The sequence below is a fragment of the Macaca mulatta genome, chromosome 1, assembly GCF_049350105.2.
Source record: "Macaca mulatta isolate MMU2019108-1 chromosome 1, T2T-MMU8v2.0, whole genome shotgun sequence".
NCBI lineage: Eukaryota > Metazoa > Chordata > Mammalia > Primates > Cercopithecidae > Macaca > Macaca mulatta.
In genome coordinates this window covers 131,825,380-131,844,068 of record NC_133406.1, presented here as the reverse complement: position 1 = coordinate 131,844,068, position 18,689 = coordinate 131,825,380, and positions in this window count along the sequence as shown.

Sequence of the window (18,689 nt, the reverse complement as noted above, 5' to 3'; positions counted from 1 at the left end):
TGTTTTCTTCTCACTTGTGGATGGCGCTTCCCCCTTCAGCCAACCCACGGCCCACCCTTCAGCTCATCCTCCCAGCAGGAGATCAGTTTGCCCCTGAGATAACACTACTTAGCAACCCCTCCAGACTCAGCCACCAGGAGGACCTGACAAAAAATGCTCATTTGATTTTTTCTTTCTCTGCCCTACAGATACCAAATACTGCTGGAAGGATGCAAAGGGTGAAAGGATGTCACAAAAAGTAGCTTTTCCATTTGATGAAAACAACTAAAACAGCAAAGCAAGTTCAAGTCCAAACACAACCCTGCAGGGGTCCTTCACTGAGGATTGAATTTTAGACACAGAACACTCTTGATTATTTCAACCCACTATGCTCCTTTGATCTGAGAAGCCACAGTCCATCCCCCTCCAATTGTGATCAATACCTAGGGAGACCAATGCCCAGATGGACAAACAACATTCACAGGCCTTAGCCCTGCTCCTCTCAGTTCCCATCGTGTAGAGAACAGGAGTCAGGAGTTGCTGGCAGGAGACAGCATGTCAGCCAGGACTCTGCCAGGGCAGAGTATGAACAATACCATGTTCCTGTTGAAAATGCTTAGCCTGAGTTTCATAGAAGGTAACCCTCAGACAACTGCAGAATGTAGAACATTGAACAGGACAACTGACCTGTCTCCTTCAAACAGTCCATGTCACCACCAAGAACACAACAAAAAGGAGAAGAGACATTTTGGGCTCAAAAAGAGTAAAAAGACTATGTAGCTTGTGCTTTTTTAGTCATTTTGAACCCAAAACATCTCCTCATCTTTTTGTTGCTGTCATTGAGGATGGTGACATGGACTTGTTTGTAGAGGACAGGTCAGCTGTCTGGCTCAATGGTCTACATTCTGAAGTTATCTGAAAATGTCCTCATGATTAAATTCAGCCTAAACATTTTGCCAGGAACACTGCAGAGTCCATGCTGTGAGCTTCCTACCTCAGTCCATCTGCAGGCAGAGAAGGCCCAGTGTGTCCATCCCCATTGTTGTGATACTAGGATGGTCACTTGCTAAAGGAGGGGACAAGCAGCTCTATCCCTTGTAAAGACACCTTGTTTATAATTAATTTGGAAAGTGGTTTGAAATAGTATAAACATCCTGTATTCTAACAATCTTCCTCTATTTTATCACCAATTAATCACCCCTGCCTGTGTCAGTTACTATATTTATGTTTGTACATTGAAAATTTTCTATCTCAAAATCTTACTTTATCCTTGCTTTTGCTGTCATTCTTCATAATATAGAATATTCCCTGCCCAAATTTTAACTTTCATCCAAAATTAATTTTAATTTCTTTTCACTGGCATTCTGTTGTGAAAAACAATATTCTCTGCCCCAATTTTAACTTGCATCCAAAATTAATTTTAGTCCATCAGTTAAAAATGTTTAAGTTTTAAATCTGTTTCATTAAAACATTTTGCCTCTCACTCTGGACTATTGGATTTTTTACGTATAATGTTTTAAGCTTTTATTATTATGATTGATTTTGGTGGATATGAATTTAGATTAATAAAAACATTCTTATTTCCCTGTTTATATTCTAAACTCTTCCATGTTTTAGTCTATGTTTACTATATGTGGTAGATTGTTTTACTGGATTTCTTTGTTGATGTTATTTGTTTTCTTTTTTGTTTGTGTATGTGTGTGTGCTTTTTGTTTGTTATTTAGGAAGAGTTGTATAGCTCCCATTTAACAATGCACTGAACAGGTTTTGATGTCACTAATCCCCTTTCAACGTGACACATTTCTACTATTTGGTTTATACATTTTAAATTATTTCTTTCAACTTCAACTTTTTACCACTATGACAATCAAAGACAATATTTTCCTCTTCTCTAACCTCTTTACCTGCCATTTCTTATTTGTTATTTTAACCCAAACATAAAGTGACAGCCCATGTGACACCTTGGTTTTTGGTTGAGATCTACATTTAAATATGTTGATGCACATGAGCTATTCAAAAGTGTGTCCTAAGCATCACTCGTTGAGTGGAATTTATCCTTAACAGAGTCCTCATGAGGGAATCAGGTCTCACTGACTTTAACATACTTAATAATAAACTTTTCCCAATGTCTTGATACATGGATTGCATCACCGGATATAAGGTCCTTGGCAAAAATGATTTTTTCTTGGGATTTTAGGAAATATTGTCTGGCTTTGGGGAACAGGCATGTGTGCTCTCATTCTGGGATTGTATTTTGTTCAAGCAGGACCTTTAATTTCTGCCAGTTACTTCATTCATTCTCCTCACAAGTCTCCAGAGGATGCTTCCTTTGTCCAGGCCTCCCCGTCTCCCAGCAATTCTGCCCTTCGAAGACTGGCCCCTCTGGTCCTCTGCACTGTGAAGCCCCTGCCTTTCAATACCCCAGTAGCAGGGTTCTGATCCACCAGGTCTCAGGCCTCATCTGTGTTTCTCCACACTCGCTTTCTGAGGAAGGTTTTACCTGTGTTTTGTCATTAACAGGCCCTCACTGCTGTGCTGGCCTCTATTTGCCTGGTGCTTCCTCTCCCTCTGCTGTTATGTGGCTCCCAGATCTGGCTAAATAAAATCACCTGGAGTCCCCAGAGTTCTCTAGCCCTGGTTGGGGGCAGGATTATGGGTGGTATTTTCAACTCTGTGTTAATCCCCAGGGCTTCGACGTGTATGTGGAGAAATTCAGCTATTATTCTATCCTACTTCTCCAAATGCAGAACTTCAATAGTATAAAAAAGGAGACAGAATCCTATACTAGAACATCCCTATAATCACTAGCCGACTTCAACAATTATCGTTGAATGGCTGAGCTTTACAAAATGCAATCCTTCCTACTTACCTAGGAAGTGTGTGTGTGTGTGTGTGTGTGTGTGTGTGTATACATATATATTTATATATGCATGTATATGTATATGGCATATACGTCTGTGTGTGTTTTGTGTGTCTGTGTTTGTGTTTGTGTTCATGTGTATGTATATAAACACAGTTTGGTCATGAGATTCTGGAGGCTGAAATTCCCAAGACGGAAAGGCAGATACCCAAGGAAGTATTTCCTTCTTATTGGGCCTTTTACTTCTCCTCTGGCCTTTGGTTGATTGGATGAGGCCCACTCAGGGAAGGCAATCTGCTTCACATAGACTGCCTATTCCAGTGTTAATGTCATCCAGATCCCGCCTCCAGTACACACACAGAATAACATAGGAACAAATGTCATGGCACCCTGGGGCTCAGTGACAGTGACACACACAATTAACTATCACACAAGTTCTTTGTCATATTAGTGATTTTCATATTTTTCTCCCAATCTGTAGCATGTCTTTTTATTCTGTGAATAGTGTCTTGTGCTGACCAAGAATTTTTAATTAGTATATAGTTGAATTGATCATATTTTCTTTAATCGTTTTGTTGATGTGATAACTAAGAATACTTAGCCTAACTCCACATCATGAAGATTTTCTCTTATGTTTTCTACTGTAAGTTCTCTAGTTTTGCAGTTTACATTTAGTACTGTAATTAATTTTGATTTAATTGTGATGCAAGTATGGAGATTTAAGTGGATTTTTAAAATCTTTTTTAGTTTTTTCCTTCAACTTTTATTTTAAGTTCAGGGGTACATGTGCAGGATGTGCAGGTTTGTTGCATAGGTAAACATGTGCCATGTGGTTTGCTGCACAGATCATCTCATCACCTAGCTATTAACCACAACATCTATTAGCTACTCTTCCCGATGCTCTCTCCCCCCTCAACCCCCACTCCTCACTTGTGACAGGCCCCAGTGTGTGTTGTTTCCCCCATGTGTCCATGTGTTCTCATCATTCAGCTACAACCTATAAGTGAGAACATGCGGTGTTTGATTTTCTGTTCTTGCATTTGTTTGCTGAGAATAATGGCTTCTAACTTCAACCATGTCCCTGCAAAAGACATGATCTCATTCATTTTTATGGCTGCTTAATATTCCATGGTGTATATGTACCACATTTTCTTTATCCAGTCTATCATGGATGGGCAATGAAAACCATAAACTCCAAATATCCCAGAAACATAGTGTATCCTAAGGACAAGAAACATGAAGAAAACTACACCAAGGAACACCATACTCAAATTGATCAAAACCAGTGATGAACAGAAAATCCTAAGAGGAATAAAAGGAGAAAAAGCACATTACATACAGAGGACTAAATGTAGGGATGACATTAGATTTCTTATCAGAACCACTACATACTAGAAGTCTGCAATAGCTTTAAATACTGGAAAAAAAAAAAACCACAAGCCATCAAAACTGACATCTGAATAGACTTCTAAAACTAAAGAGATTGAATTAGCAATAAAAAAAAATACATGCCAAGAAAAGCCTGGGCCTAGACAGGTTCACTGCTAAATCCTACCAAATATGTAAAGAAGAGTTAATATCAATTTTTCACAAACTCTTCCAAAAATAGAAGAGAGAACACTTCCCAGCTTATTCTATGAGGCCAGTATTACCCCAACACTCTAAGACATCACAAGAAAACTACAAATGAATATAGTCTTTAAATATAGACACAAAATCCTCAACAAAATATTAGCAAACTGAATCCAATAACATCTGCATAAATTATACATGATGACTAAGTGGGATTTATCCCAGGGATAGTAGGTTAGTTTAACATCTGAAAACCAATTAATGTAGTATCAGTAGAAAATAAACCAAAATTAATGTGATCATCTCAATAGATGTGGGAAAGACATATGACAAATTCAGTATTCTTTCAACAAACAAGGAATAGAAGCAAACTTCCACAACCTGAGAGAGGACATCTGTGAGAAATCTTCAGCTTACATCATGTTTAGTGGTGAAAGACCAAACGTTTTAACCTTTAGATTAGGAATAATACAAAGACATTCACTCTCACCACTTCTATTCAATGTTGTACTAGAGATAGTAGCCAGGACAATTAGGTAAGAGCATGAAATAAAAGTATCCAGATTGGAACAGAAGAAGTGAAACTACCTCTATTTGAAGATTATATGTTCTCATATGGAGAAAATCTCAAGGAATGTACTAAAATACTACTAGAATTAATAAGTTCATCAGGGTTACAGGACATGAGATCACTACTTAACAATAAATTGTATTTCAGATTTTCAGATTAGGGATACTCAACTTATACACTTAAATCTCTGGAAAGTGAAATCATGAGTATTTTTTCCTCTGTGGTCTCCTATATTTTTCTATATGGTAAATATGTGCCAGTTTCATAATCAGAAATGAAATTACAAAGATCATTTAAAAATAGCAAAAGACCTGGACACATACACCCTCCCAAGACTAAACCAGGAAGAAGCTGAATCCCTGAATAGACCAATAACAGGCTCTGAAACTGAGGCAATAATAGCCTTCCAACCAAAAAAAGTCCAGGACCAGACGGATTCACAGCCGAATTCTACTAGAGGTACAAAGAGGAGCTGGTACCATTCCTTCTGAAACTATTCCAATCAATAGAAAAAGAGGGAATCCTCCCTAACTCATTTTATGAGGCCAGCGTCATACTGATACCAAAGCCTGGAAGAAACACAACAAAAAAATGAGAATTTTAGACCAATATCTCTGATGAACATTGATGCAAAAATCCTCAATAAACTACTAGCAAACTGAATCCAGCAGCACATCAAAAAGCTTATCCACCACGATCAAGTTGTATTTATGCCTGGGATGCAAGGCTAATTCAACATACGCAAATCAATAAATGTAATCTATCACATAAACAGAATCAAAGACAAAAACCACATGGTTATCTCAACAGATGCAGAAAACGCCTTCAACAAAATTTACAGCCCTTCAGGCTAAAAAATTATCAATAAACTAGGTATTGATGGGATGTATCTCAAAATAATAAGAGCTATTTATGACAAACCCCCAGCCAATATCATACTGAAGGGGCAAAAACTAAAAGCATTTCCTTCGAAAACTTGTACAAGACAGGGATGCCCTCTCTCACCACTCGTATTCAACATAGTGTTGGAAGTTCTAGACAGGACAACCAGACAGGAGAAAGAAATAAATGGTATTCAATTAGGAAAAGAGGAAGTCAAATTGTTCCTGTTTGCAGATGACATGATTGTATACTTAGAAAAACTCATTGTCTCAGCCCAAAATCTCCTTAAGCTGATAAGCAACTCGGGATACAAAATCAATGTGCAAAAATCACAAGTATTTCTATACACCAATAACAGACAAACAGAGAGCCGAATCATGAGTGAACTCCCATTCACAATAGCTACAAAGATAATAAAATATCTAGGAATCCAACTTTCAAGGGATGTGAAGGACCTCTTCAAGGAGAACTACAAACCACTGCTCAATGAAATAAAAGAGGACACAAACAAATGGAAGAACATTCCATGCTCACGGATGGAAAGAATCAATATTGTGAAAATGGCCACACTGCCCAAGGTAATTTATAGATTCAATACCATCCCCATCAAGCTACCAATGACTTTCTTCACAGAATTGGAAAAAACTACTTTAAAGTTCATATGGAACCAAAAAAGAGCCTGCATTGCCAAGACAATCCTAAACCAAAAGAACAAAGCTGGAGGCATCACGCTGCCTGACTTCAAACTATACTACAAGGCAACAGTAACCAAAACAGTATGGTACTGGTGCAAACACAGAGATATAGACCTATGGAACAGAACAGAGTCCTCAGAAATAATACCACACATCTACAACCATCTGATCTTTGACAAACCTGACAAAAACAAGAAATGGGGAAAGGATTCCCTATGTAACAAATGATGCTGGGAAAACTGGCTAGCCATAAGTGGAAAGCTGAAACTGGCCACTTCCTTACACCTTATACAAAAATTAATTCAAGTGGATTAAAGACTTAAATGTTAGATCTAAAACCATAAAAATCCTAGAAAAAAACCCAGGCAATACCATTGAGGACATAGGCATGGGCAAGGACTTCATGACTAAAACACCAAATGCATTGGTAACAAAAGCCAAAATTGACAAATGGGATCTAATCAAACTAAAGAGCTTCTGCACAGCAAAAGAAACTACCATCAGAGTTAACAGGCAACTTACAGAATGGGAGAAAATTTTTGCAATCTACTCATCTGACAAAGGGTTAATATCCAGAATCTACAAAGAACTCAAACAAATTTGCAAGAAGAAAACAATCCCATCAAAAAGTGGCCGAAGGATATGAACAGACACTTCTCAAAAGAAGACATTCATACAGCCAACAGACACATGAAAAAATGCTCATCATCACTGGTCATCAGAGAAATGCAAATCAAAACCACAATGAGATACCATCTCACACCAGTGAGAATGGCGATCATTAAAAAGGCAGGAAACAACAGGCACTGGAGAGGATGTGGAGAAATAGGAACACTTTTACACTGTTGGTGGGACTGTAAACTAGTCCAACCATTGTGGAAGACAGTGTGGCGATTCCTCAAGGATCTAGAACTAGAAATACCATTTGACCCAGCCATCCCATTACTGGGTATATACCCAAAGGATTATAAATCATGCGACTATAAAGACACATGCACACATATGTTTATTGTGGCACTATTCATAATAGCAAAGACTTGGAACCAACTCAAATGTCCATCAATGATAGACTGGATTAAGAAAATGTGGCATAAATACACCATGGAATACTATGCAGCCATAAAAAAGGATGAGTTCGTGTCCTTTGTAGGGACATGGATGCAGCTGGAAACCATCATTCTGAGCAAACTATTGCAAAGGACAGAAAACCAACACCACATGTTCTCACTCATAGGTGGGAATTGAACAACGAGAACACTTGGACACAGGGTGGGGAACATCAGACACGGGGAGGCCTGTCGTGGGATGGGGCAGGGGGGAGGGATAGCATTAGGAGAAATACCTAATGTAAATGACGAGTTAATGGGTGCAGCACACCAACATGGCACATGTATACATATGTAACAAACCTGTACATTGTGCACATGTACCCTAGAACTTAAAGTATAATTAAAAAAAAAAAATGAAAAAAAAAAAAAAAACTACCATTCAGCAAGTGGAGATTGGCGTGCAGATTCCCTGGCCTGAAAGCTTAGGGCTCAGGGGTAATGACATTTATGGCTCTTAGCTGCACTCACTTATTATTTCTCTCTGTCTATGATGAGAGCTCATTCTTCCACTGCTTTTTCTGTTCCTCATTTGTTCTCTCCAGCAGTTGCTATAACCTCTGTTCAGTCTTACCTCTATGTTCCATGGGCTCCCACCCTGTCAGGCCCTTCTGTACACATCTTTGCTTTGCTCTCTGAACTCTGCTGTGTTCCCATTGTTACTGTCAGTGTCCTCACCTCATGGATTCATTTGAGCTGACATTAACTGGAAGACATTTATGACATTCTAAAGGGACATCACTCCAAAAGTATATGCAGAGGGCAGGACTTCAAAACTGTATAGATCAGAAGGTACATCATTCTAACCTCTCCTTTCTATTCTAATTTCTACTTCTATAAGTCCCGTTAAGGATCTGAAATGCAAATCAGATGAATATTGAGGCCAGAGTATATGAAAGAACATTATATGAATTAACTTTGAGAAAAGTGACTTCAAGGCCAGCTTTATGCATACACAAGATGATAGATAAGAATCTTTCTACAGGACAAACTTTGCCTTGGGCCAGCCCAATTGATAAGAGAGAGACTTAACTGAAATTGTCAAAAAGAAGACTAAAATCCATGGAACCACTGGGAACAAAGCGAATCATGAGAGAAATGGGGAAAAGAAAGAAATGATGAGAAATTGGGCTGGTCCATTCAGTATCTCTAAATCTTACTTCCATGTAATAAGCATCTGGTGAGATTTCAATTAAGATGAATGCCTTGAACTCACACCTCGAGATTCTCACTTACATGGCCTGGAGTGTGGTTTGAGCACCTGTAGTTTTAAAATGCTCCTGTGTGATTCCAATATATGGCTAAAGATGACAAGGACTCCTGGTCTACTGTGACCTCAGGTTACCAACATGGAAGTGCCCTATATGTGTGGCTACCCCACAGAAAAGGCTGAGCATCCATCAACCTTTGATGGGATACAGATCCCATTCTCTTCTCAATAGTACTATTTGTATAGCATATAAAAAATCAAGAAGAAAAACAAGTAAATTAATAGATTAGACCTTTAGCCTCTGCTTGAACCACCCTTGCTTGATTTTGAATACAAGATAGTCATTATATTAACACCTAATATACAGAAACAATACCTCCCATATTACATATAGTGCAATTCAGTGTTTTCTTTTGTATTTTAAAATAAAACCTCCAGTTTACATTTCATAACCCACTAATGGGCTTAGCTCTGCAATGTGAAAATTTTACTTTTGATCAATTATTGTCATTCTGCAAAATCCACAAAGAGAACTGATTGGTCTCACTCTCCTGAAGAGAATACAATAACAAAGTAAGACTGAAATTCTGGAAGAGGTTGTGTATAAATATTTCTTTATCCCATTCTTGACACGGGCACTAAATATGAAAAAGAAATCATTCCCAAAAAGTACTTTGGAAAAAAATAAGAGGGAGAGGAGAATGTAGTAAAACACAAACTAATCCTTTTCGCTTTCTATTTCAGGGTTTTGTTGGTCAAGATATTGAGAATATTTCTAGAAATGCCTTAAGGTGTAACCAGGTGTGGTATCAACTTCAGGCCATTAGGGCAAGTAAGTTGGGCCACAGTTACAGTCTCCACTCTCTCTTTGCTAACTCCATTTTGAGTTTCTTGTTTTTTCCTTCTTTACTGATCCCTTTGAGAGAATATTTACATTTCTCCTTTTTGTTTGTTTTGGTATTTTTAACAAACCAAACAAGCAGCAGCAACATCACATTTCTTTGTAAAACCTTATTCCTGTTCTAGCTAAGGTGACCCAACTGCCTCTGATGACTGTTGAGACCTCCAGATTGGAGCCTTTCCTCTCGCTTTCTCCAATCTTTATTGAAAGGGCCTTAGTGGGTGGATTCTAATTCCTGGGTTGTCAATAGCAAGTCATATAGCTTTATTTCAATCTTACCCCTGTGGCATCACTACTCCTCTGTTGTAAAAGGTGGACCTGGACGTGGATGTTGTCTCAGGTCACTGCTGCTTCTCACATCTGGGGTTCTTCCCATGGCCTTCCCATTCCTCCCTAGAAGACTAGCACATGGAGTTGTAATGGGGTGGGTTTCTCTGCAAAAGGTCCTCTCCTTCTGCTCCTCTCTGCTTCTTGGCAGGCATGATGGATGCTGAGCACATCCTCACTGGGAGGAAAAGCCATCACTCTGCTCCAGACAGAGGGGATCAGGAGGAAAGGGGCTGATGTTCTCCGCTCCTGGTTGGGCATAGGTGCAGTCCTTATATCCTGCACCCCAGGTTGACTGGAAGTTCAGGGAAGTTCAGGAGTTTTTTCTTCTCACTTGTGAATGGTGCTTCCCCCTTCAGCCAGCCCATGGCTCACCTTTCAGCTCATCCTCCCAGCAGGAGATCAGTTTGCCCCTGAGATATCACTACTTAGCAACCCCTCCAGATAACCATCAGGAGGACCTGACAAAAATGCTCATTTGAGTTTTTCTCTCTCTCCCCTACAGATACCAAATACTGCTGGAAGGATGCAAAGGGTGAAAGGATGTCACAAAAAGTAGCTTTTCCACTTGATGAAAACAACTAAAACAGCAAAGCAAGTTCAAGTCCAAACACAACCCTGCAGGGGTCCTTCACTGAGGATTGAATTTTAGACACAGAATACTCTTGATTATTTCAACCCACTACACTCCTTTGATTTGAGAAGCCACAGTCCATCCCCCTCCAATTGTAATCAATGCCTAGGGAGACCAATGCCCAGATGGACAAACAGCATTCACAGGCCTTAGCCCTGCTCCTCTTAATTCCCATCGTGTAGAGAACAGGAGTCAGGAGCTGCTGGCAGGAGACAGCATGTCAGCCGGGACTCTGCCAGGGCAGAGTATGAACAATGCCATGTTCTTGCTGAAAACGCTTAGCCTGAGTTTCATAGGAGGTAACCCTCAGACAACTGCAGAATGTAGAACATTGAACAGGACAACTGACCTGTCTCCTTCAAACAGTCCATGTCACCACCAAGAACACAACAAAAAGGAGAAGAGACATTTTGGGCTCAAAAAGAGTAAAAATACTAAGTATCTTATGCTTTTTTAGTCATTTTGAACCCAAAATGTATCTTTATCTTTTTATTGTTGTCATTGATGGTGGTGACATGGACTTGTTTGTAGAGGACAGGTCAGCTGTCTGGCTCAATGGTCTACATTCTGAAATTACCTGAAAATGTCCTCATGAATAAATTCAGCGTAAACATTTTGCCAAGAACACTGCAGAGTCCACGCTGTGAGCTTCCTACCTCAGTCTATCTGCAGGCAGAGAAGGCCCAGTGAGTCCATCCCCATTGTTGTGATACTAGGATGGTCACTTGCTAAAGGAGGCATCTAGGAGCTCTGTCCCTTGTAAAGACACCTTGTTTATAATTAATTTCGAAAGTGGTTTGAAATAGTATCAATATCCTGTATTCTAACAATCTTTCTCTGAGTATTTTATCATCAATTAATCACCCCTGCCTGTATCAGTTATTATATTTATGTTTTTACATTGGAAATTGTCTTTCTCAAAATTTTACTATATGCTTGTCTTTGCTGGCATTCTGTCATAGAAAAGAACATTCCCTGCCCAAAGTTTAACTTTCATCCAAAATTAATTTTAGTCTATTAAAGTTAAAATGTTTAAGTTTTGAATCTCTTTAATTAAATTGTTTTGCCTATCACCCTGGACTAGTAGATTTTTTACATACAATGTTTTAAGCTTTTATTTTATTATTGGTTTTGTGGATAAGAATATAGATTAATAAAAACCTTCTTATTTACCTGTTTATATTCTAAACTGTTCCATATTTTAGTCTTATTTATCATATGTAGTAGATTGTATTTACTATATTTCTTTGTCGATGTTATTTGTTTTCTTTGTGTGTTTGTGTGTGTGTGCATGTGTGTGCCTTTTGTTTGTTATTTAGGAAGCATTGTATAGATCCTATTTAACATTGCACTAAAAAGTTTTTGACATCACTGGTCCCCTTTTAACCTAACACATTTCTAATATTTGGTTTACAAATTTAAAATTATATCTTTCAACTTCAAATTTTAACACTGTAACAATCAAAGACATTATTTTCCTCTTCTCTGACCTCTTTACCTGCCATTTCTGATAGTGTTATTTCAACCCAAACATATACCACTGACAGCCTATGTCTCCCACCTTGTCCCCACCTTGGTTTTTGGTTTAGATTCACAATTAAATACATTGCTGCTCACGAGCTATTCAAAAGTGCATGTCCTAGGCATCACTTACTGAGTAGCATTCATCCTTAACCATGTCCTCATGAGAGAATCAGGTCTCACTGATTTTTGCATCCTTAATAAACTTTTCCCACTGCCTTGGTACATGGACGCCTCACTTGATATAAGATACTTACCAAAAGTGATTTTTCTTGAGATTTTAGGAAACATTGTCTTGCTTTCAGCGACATGCATGGTGTGTGTTCGCATTCTGGGATTCTATTTTGTTCTACCAGGACCTCTAATTTCTGCCAGTTACTTCATTCATTCTCTTCACTACAAATTTCCAGAGGACACTTCATTTGTCATAGTGTCTCTACCACTCCTGCTGAACGAGCTTGGGTATGTATAAAAACTGAGGCCAAGGGAGAAAATTTTTGCAATCTACTCATCTGACAAAGGGCTAATATCCAGATAAAGAACTCAATCAAATTTACAAGAAAAAACAAACAACCCCATCAAAAAGTGGGCAAAGGATATGAACAGACACTTCTCAAAAGAAGACATTCATACAGCCAACAGACACATGAAAAAATGCTCATCATCACCAGTCATCAGAGAAATGCAAATCAAAACCACAATGAGACACCATCTCATACCAGTTAGAATGGCCATCATTAAAAAATCAGGAAACAACAGGCACTGGAGAGGATGTGGAGAAATAGGAACACTTTTACACTGTTGGTGGGACTGTAAACTAGTCCAACCATTGTGGAAGACAGTGTGGCGATTCCTCAAGGATCTAGAACTAGAAATACCATTTGACCCAGCCATCCCATTACTGGGTATATACCCAAAGGATTATAAGTCAGGCTGCTATAAAGACACATGCACACGTATGTTTATTGCGGCACTACTCACAATAGCAAAGACTTGGAATCAACCCAAATGTCCATCAGTGACAGACTGGATTAAGAAAATGTGGCACATATATACCATGGAATACTATGCAGCCATAAAAAAGGATGAGATCGTGTCCTTTGTAGGGACATGGATGCAGCTGGAAACCATCATTCTCAGCAAACTATCGCAAGAACAGAAAACCAAATACCGCATGTTCTCACTCGTAGGTGGGAATTGAACAATGAGATCACTTGGACACAGGAAGGGGAACATCACACACCGGGTCCTATTGTGGGGAGAGGGGAGGGAGGAGGGATAGCATTAGGAGATATGCCTAATGTAAATGACGAGCTAATGGGTGCAGCACACCAACATGGCACATGTATACATATGTAACAAACCTGCACATTGTGCACATGTACCCTAGAACTTAAAGTATAATTAAAAAATTTAAAAAAAAAAAAACTGAGGCCGAGTTGTGTCACTGGACACATTTGGGCATCGACATCAAATGTCTGGCATCAAATCCCAGAATCAAACAGGCAAAAAAGAAAGGAAAACATGAAACATAATGAAGAATGTAATAATTCCGTTGAAAATGACACACATGTTAAAAATAGAAGATAAGGACATTAAAGCAGTTATAATTTTATTTAAGTGAAGATATTGGAGATATTTTAAAATATCAAATTCCATAAGAGAAAACTATAGTTTACAGTCTGAAATTTTCAAAATGCACTGAATTAAACATTGCAGTAGAAAATATTGAACTAGAAGAAATAGCAGTAGAAACTAACACAAATGAAACACATAGAGAAAAAATGAATTTAAAAACTAAAAACCCCATCAGTGGGAAATCTTTAAATACTCTACTGTAGGGGTAAATGGAATCCCTGAAGGGAATGGAGTGGGTAAGAGCGATAGAAAAATATTTAAACCATACTGGATGAAAGCTTTCTAAGCTTCATGAAAACCATAAACCCCAAATATCCCAGAAACATAATGTATCCTGAAGATAAGAAACATGAAGAAAACTACACCAAGAAACACCATTCTCAAACTGATCAAAACCAGTGATGAAGAGAAACTCCTCAGAGGAATAAAAGGTGAAAAGACATGTTACATACAGAGGACTAACTGTAAGGATGGCATCCAATTTCTCATCAGAACTGTTACAAACAAAAAGTTTGCAATAGCTCTAAAGTACTGAAAAAAGAAAACACTGTCAACCTAGAATTCTATACCCAGTCAAAATATCTTTCAAAAATGAAGATGAGCAAAAAAGTTTTGGAAAGAAAAAAAAAATTATCTCAATTTGCAGATGACATGACCCTATATAGAGAAAATACCAAATACTAACACCCCCCACCCTCTGCCACACACACACACACACACACACACACACACACACACTCACAATTACTGGAGTTAATAAACTAATTCAGCAAACTTGCAGCATACAAGATAAACAGATAAAAACCAGGTTTGTTAGCAATGAAAAATCTTAAAGAAAAATTAATACATTTCATTTATAATAGCACCCATAAGAATAACATACCTAGGAAGAAATTTAAGAAGGTGAAATATATGTACACTAAAAACTACATAACATGGCATAAAAAGATCGAAGAAGAATTAAATAAATGGGAAAACATCCTGTGTCCATGGGTCGGAAAATTTAATATAGTTAATATAGAAATACTACTCCAAGCAATCTACAGATTCAATACAATCTTATCCAAATTCTGTGGCCTATTTTTTTTCAGAAATAAAAAAGAAGAACTTCTTATTCAGAAAAAAATTGCAAGTATTCCCAAATAGCAAAAACAACCTTGAAAAATAAGAACAAACACCTCCTATTCCAAAGGTCTTTAATTGCTTCCAGCAATATTGTGTAGTCTTCAGCATATGGGTTTCCACATCCTTTGCAATGTAGTTTTTATATTTTGATGCTACTGTAAATGTTTGCTTAAAATAATCTTTTTAAAAATTTTAGTAAAATTGTATATATTTAAGGTCTGCAACATGATGTTTCCACATACATCTACATAATGAACTAATGGCTATATTCAAGCTAATTAGCATATCCACCTCTTCACATAGTTCCTTTTTTTTAAGAGTAATGGAACACATGATCTACTCCTTTAGCAAACTCCAAGTATACAATACAGCATGAACAATAGTCCCCATGACATACATTAGGTCTCTAAAACTCATTGTGTAACCAAAAGCAGGTTAGTTGCTCACCACATGCAGAGTGCAATTAAGTGTGAGGCCTGGCACAAAAAAAAAAAAAAGTGAATTTATTTCCAAAGCTGGCTTGGGGAAAGAAGAATAACATGTCCTGCTTTGAATGTGTCACCTCACCTTTGGAGCAAAAAGTGGAATTTTTATAAGTTAAAGGGAGAAGTGAGCAAGGACAGAGGGGTCTCCCTGCTCTCAGGCAGTTATCCACTGGGCAGTCAAGTTGGTATCTTTCTGGTCAGAAGTAAGTTGTAAAAGTGACCAGGTGGGCATGCTTTCAACATGCCCTCCTAGTAGGTAAAAGTTCTGAGATGACCCTGTATGGTGGAAGTTCTGTGATGGGTATGGTTTGGTCTGCAAATCGACTGTGCACTCCTGAGGAGAGATCTGTCTTGAAACTTGTTTAAAGGGTATGTCTGGTGATGGGGAGGTGATAGGTTATGTTTGCATTTCCAAAGGACTACGTAGACAACAGAGAACAGGGGGAAAAGGGGAGAGGAGAAGAGAAGAAAATAATAATAATAATTTAAAAACCCATTCTTTTTATCTTAGGAGAAATTGTGGCAATCTGTTACAATTCATTCTACATAACTGAAGCTCTGTATCCTTTGACCAACATCTCCGCATTCCCCATCTCCCACCCCCCCTCTGGTAACCGCCATTCTACTGTCTGCTTCCATGAGTTCAACTTTTTTAGTTTCCATGTATAAGTGAGATCATGCAGTACCTGTTGTTCTGTGTCTGGCTTATTTTGCTTAGCATAATGTCTTCCAAGTTCATCCATATTATCACAAATGACAGGGTTTCCTTCATTTTCATGGCTGAAAAATACGGCATTGTATATGTGTTACACACACACACACACACACACACACACACACACACACGCACACCAAATACACATTGTGCATTCCTAATAGGTCTGGGTTTTACCTGTAATCATACAGCATGTGTTCTCTTGTTCCTTTGCTTCATTGAAAATTTAGTTTGAAGGATTTCCTTTCATCTTTCTTTTTCTCTGGTTTCCAGAAATAAAAATTCTACCTCATTCCAATGGAACCCGAAAATCCAAGTAAGACAAAATATATTCTGCGGAATGTTTAGACTTTTTTTATATTTGACTCTTTTAAAAATACGTATTTTTTGAGATGGAGTCTCACTCTCACTCAGCCTGGAGTGCAGTGGCGTGATCTCGGCTCACTGCAACCTCTGCCTCCTGGGCTCAGGCAATCCTCCCTCCTCAGCCTCCCAAGTGGCTCTGACCGTAGGTATGCACCACCACGCCCAGCTAATTTTTTAAATATTATTTTTGTAGAGACAGGGTTTCACCATGTTGCCTCAGCTGGTCTTAAACTCCTGAGTTCAAATAATCTGCCCGTGTCAGACCTCCCAAAGTGCTGGGATTACAGGCACCAAGGGGGATTTATCTCAGGGACAGAAGGTTAGTTTGATCACTTCACAATGATAAAAGATTCAGCTTACCACGAGCATATCAGCTTTTGGCCTCAATACATATAAAGGAAAAATTGATAGAGCTCCAAGGGGAGGGCAAGGTGTGGAAAGGTTCCTGCCCCATGGCCCTGGGGGTTCAGCCTTAGCAGAGAAGTCTGAGCGAGGGCGGCAGAGTGTAGAACCTTGAGCCTGCCATGCAGGGAGGGTAAAGGAAGCTGGCGACAGAAACAATGACACTACAAAACATTTGGGGAGTTGTCAAGAAATCAGTTCAAAGGGATTTTAGTTCTGTGGTCATTCCTCAGTCCTCTTGATGACAAAGAGAACATAAACAGAATGTGTAGATTCCTTTTATAACAAAAATTCTGTGAGAGAAACATAACTAGAAAACACAACTAACTGTAGAGAAATCTGTATCAGCTACCTAAAATATGAAGTCTTTCATTTTGACCATGAAACAACAACAAAGGATCACCACATGTTTGGGGGCATGAATGGCAGCATAAAAATCTAAAACTAAGATAAACACAGTAACTAATTCCAGAGAATATAGTAACAATTCAGGAAACTACAGTCAACTAAAACAAAACTATATAAAGCACCTCTAATATCCTCAAAAAGAATCAAGATGATAATTAAGAAAAAAACTACCAAGCAAGGAACTATGAAAAGGGATAAATGCAATCAAAGGGATAAAAAGAGCTCTTGGAAGTAAAGATGTGATTGTTGACATGAGTTCAATAGAAAGGATAAACTATATGATTGAAGAAATGTCCTAGAAAATGACATAGTGATAGAAAATATTTATGAAAAGATAAGATGCAGCTAGGTGCAATGGCTCACACCTGTAATCCCAGCACTTTGGGAGGTTGAAGAGGGCAGATCACTTGAGCCCAGGAGTTTGAGATCAGCCTGGGTAACTTAGTGAGACCTTGTCTCCAAAAAAATAAATAAATAAAAATAAATAAATAAATAGGCAGGTGTGATGGTGAACACCTATAGCCCTGGCTACTTGGGAGGCTGAGGTGGAAGGATCACTTGAGCCCAAGAGGTCGAGGCTGCAGTGAACTGTGGTCATGCCACTGTACTCCATTCCTGAGTGACAGAGTGAGACCCTGCCTCAAAAACAAATAAATAAATAAGATGCATGGAGGGTGAGATGGTTAATTTTATGTGTCAGCTTGACTAGACTAAGGAATTTCCAGACAGCTGATGAAATACGATTTCTGAGTATGACTGTGAAGCTGTTTAAGAAAAAGATTAGCATTTCAATCCATATGCTGAGTAAAGAAGATCCACTCTCACCAATGTGGGTGGACATTATCCAGTCATTTGAGAGCCCACATAAAACAAAAAAGCAGAAGAAAGGCAAAATCCCTCTGTCTCTGTCTGTGTCTCTGTTTCTCTGTTTTCTCGAGCTAGGATATCCATCTTCTCTTGCCCTCAGACATCAGAGCTCCTGGTTCTTGGGCCTGAGGACTCTGATACTTACCCCAATGGCCCTGCCCTCCATCCTAGTTCCCAGGCCTTTGGCCTTAGACTGGGAATTTCACCATTAGCTCCCCTGGTTCTCAGGCCTTTGGACTTGGAATTGGAAAGCACCAGCTTTCCTGGTTCTCCAGCTTGCAGAGAGCCTATTGTGGAATCCACACCTTCTAATAATCCCATGAGCCAATTCCCATAATAAACTTCTGATATAGAAATATCTATCAAAGACTGAATACAAAAAGAATGATTTTCTAAATTCTAATAATAATTTTAGCTATGATGAA